The sequence below is a fragment of the Phaseolus vulgaris genome, chromosome 11, assembly GCF_051622355.1.
Source record: "Phaseolus vulgaris cultivar YP4 chromosome 11, ASM5162235v1, whole genome shotgun sequence".
Classification (NCBI taxonomy): Eukaryota; Viridiplantae; Streptophyta; class Magnoliopsida; order Fabales; family Fabaceae; genus Phaseolus; species Phaseolus vulgaris.
This window is the reverse complement of record NC_143508.1, coordinates 6040348-6044152: the sequence shown is the minus strand read 5'-3', so window position 1 is coordinate 6044152 and position 3805 is coordinate 6040348.

Genomic DNA, 3805 nt, shown 5'->3' with positions numbered 1-3805 from the left:
ATTATTTTAAAAATTAAAAAAATTATTAATATTTAGTTTGTATTATTAATAAATAATTTTTAAATTAAATCATAGTTTTTAAGTATTGGTTGTTCACGCGTGTACAATATAAATTCATATAAATTTATAACAAACTTTACATTTTATTAAAAATAACTTATCATTGCTAAATTTTTTATATAAAATAATAATAATATTTTTGACAAGTCAAATAGAGTTTAGTCTTTCCTAAGTAATAGTATTTCTAAAAAATATCTATGATTTTATAGATGAATTTTTGTTTTCTTATTACAAAATTCAACTAAGTGATTACAAGGAGACATTACATACAATAAAACAAACTTTTCCACCTAACATGTAAACTCCAACTTATCAATCACACGTAAAATCATATTCACTGTTACTATTTGTTACTATTTCATTCTCTTGTTAGATTAACAACATATTTTAAAACAAAAAATCTAGACAAAAAAATATTAAATTTATAAGATAATATTTATACTTATTTATGGTTTGTTTTGATCCTCATAGTTCTATATAATATAAGATCTCTAGCAATGAATTTATAAGATAATATTAAATAACAATGAATAATATAAGAGATCTGATAAATCTATTTTAATTCATAAATTCAATTTATATATTGAAATTTGTATTTATTTATATGTTTTATTTTAGTTATATGTGTTATCCAAGTTGTATCACATTTCTAAGTGTATGATAATCATATCTTATTATTAATTGTATTATCTTTCTCTTTACTAAGATTATGGAAAAAAAAAATTAAGTTGGGTATGGAAAATTGTCTAATTTGATTAGATTTTGAGTTTAATTGGGAAGAAAGTAGAGAGTGTAGGGTGTGGCTAAGAGACCAATGAGATTGTCTGTTTGTGGAAGGGAACATGAGAATTAGGTTAAAGTCATGTGGGAAAGGCCAAGGTGAAGAAGACACATTGTGGAAACTGAGTCACCAAGTAAAACTCTCCATCACTCCATCTTCACATAAGTCAAACATTGCCAAAAAGACACATGCAAAGTCACACACAAATTTACTACAAATCTTAACAAAATTAGTGACATTTATTATTAGAAGATAAGTTTACTTTAGTGTTTTTTATATGTAAATAATGGTATAATTTTACTTTTGTACTAATAATTAAGTGATAAAGTTTATATCACTTGTAATCTCAATTTTTTTTAATGATTAAACTAATGTACATGCATTTTTAGAAAAATAAAATTATATATATGAAAATCATTAAATAGAAATCAATTTTAGAGATTAAAAATAATTAGTTGTTATATTGACTAAATTAAATATTATTTTATAAACTAAAAAAATTATTGGTATGTAAATTAGTAAATAGTTTTTAAATTGGTATCTAATTAACTATCAAAATTTTAGTTACCAACTTTATAATCTAAATTAGTTAATTAGATACCAATTTAGAAGCTATTTCTCCGTAATAAAAACTAACTTAGATACCAATAATTTTCTAGTCTCTAAAATAGTATATAATTTAGTATTTTTTTTCTTGTAATTTTTTTTATTTAATGATTTTTTTAAAAAACTAGTTTATAGGTTAGTAAGATAAATTAGTAGTTATAGTCTTACTAAATACACTCTTTTTTTTTTAATCGACAAAAAAGTTTAACAAATATGAGCTACTTTACTGGTGGTTCAACCCTTATACATAATGATAACCTTAATCACTTCCAGTAGACATACTATCATGTATGACTATACAAAACACTCATAACTTAACTTAACCAAGAGAAAGTCACCTGACATACTAAGTAAATATCTTATAAAATCATCCTCATACAAATCATCGGGTGTATGCACCAATCAGAAAATGAAAAAAATGCAGATTGTGACTTGGATGAAACCCAAGACCTAGTCTTTAATTGGATCAATGCAATACATCTACTATTCTCCCTTTAAAAATGACCATATTTCTTTTAAATACACTTTTATTTTTTTTTATGTTGTAAACTTTAAAGTAAAAATATATATAAAATGTAAAAGAGTTGTCGAATTAATTACATAGTTAAATTATGTGAACTGTGATAAAAAAAAAACCATTTTTATCATAAATTTTATTTTATTTTATCTTACATATAAAAAAAATATTATATCTAAAATAAAGAAAGTTTAAAATTTGTGGACATGAATGTAGCTTCTGCATATAAATAGTTGGTTTTTATTAAGCCAAGAAAAGTATATTCTTAACTCATCCTTGACTTTTATTAAATAATGTTTATAAGTTGAAATATATTATTAAGATTCTCTATGTTGAAAATGTAGATGATCTCAATATATATGCAGAATTATATCTAATCAAATGAATGACATGAAACTCATTTGATCATTGAGTACATATAGTGTGCGATGTTGAACGTATAATAAGGTTATAATTGTGTTAATATCTAACTAGCATAACTAAGGTTACACATTTTTAAGGCATGTACAATTTTCACATAGCATAACTATGGTTGGAATTCTCACACATAGATTAGATATAAGAAAATCGATTAGATATACAAACATTTCATAATATATAAATGAATCGATAAGTAAGTTTAAAATTTATTTTTTAATATGGTATCAAAATTATTTAGAGTCTATCCTAAGAAAAATTTGTTAGATTTATTAGGTTACCCACTATAAAACATAATTTCACACACAAGATAGATTTTGACATAAGAAGTGTGTGTTAGAAATTTCACATCGATTAGAGATAAAAACATTTCATAATATGAATATAAACTGCACGTTATAAATTAATTTTATAATATTGAGTTATGTTTAGATATTAATAAACGATTATCTCGTAATCTTAACCCTAACTTAGCTTCTAATTGGAGCAGTCCACAAACGGCAGTGCTGAAGAGGCAAAGAATGTTCTTTTCTTCCACATTGGCAACTATTAATTGACTTTAGACTATGCAGGTTTAATCTATAAAATCTTCTGCAGTCTTTGATATTTTGTCACCATTGAAGTCATTCATTACTCAATGACCCTTTCAACACTCATTTTCTTCTATCTTTATATTATGGCGTTCTGCACCAGTGGACGCAAAATTAGCGCTTAATTAAAGTTATATATACTCTGCAGACTCAAAAACAAAAATCCATGGTTGAAAAACTTGATTCTTATAGTGCATGTGCATCACAATAAATATTGAATCAAATTTTTGCAGTTGCGGTCTGAAACTCTTTTAAGTTTTATTGTACTTGCATTTAAGACATGGATAAAGACGTGGCAATCAAAGAACATACGCTTCTCCTGAATTATTCTCTATTCAACAAAACCAACTTCCATTCTAGTGTTTAATTAAGAAGAAGTATACGTTATTACCTGTCTTACCGGTAATCCAATTTATCAAAGAGAGAATGTAAAGTAGGTCAAATTCATAGTTCAACTAGTTCAACATTCATCAATGTGATATGACAGCATCATGAATCATGAAACATGAGAGTTTTATTTTTTTTATTAATAATAAATAAATAAAATAAAATAAGACATTTTAAAAGTGTTTATATTTTTATTTAAACAATCTCACCGAATTTTATATAAAAAAATTCTTATATAAAAAGTAGTGAAAACCAAATTTAACTTACAAACATTCATCGTACTTTACGTAACATCAAATCAACCTTGTTTATACAAACTTATGAATTTGTTTTTCTTACAGACTGTTGTTATATCATGCTTTTGCTATTTATTGCATCTTCATGTATTACCTTCTCATGTAGTTTCATGATCCCATCGAACACTTTTTACGTTGTGTTTATTGTTAC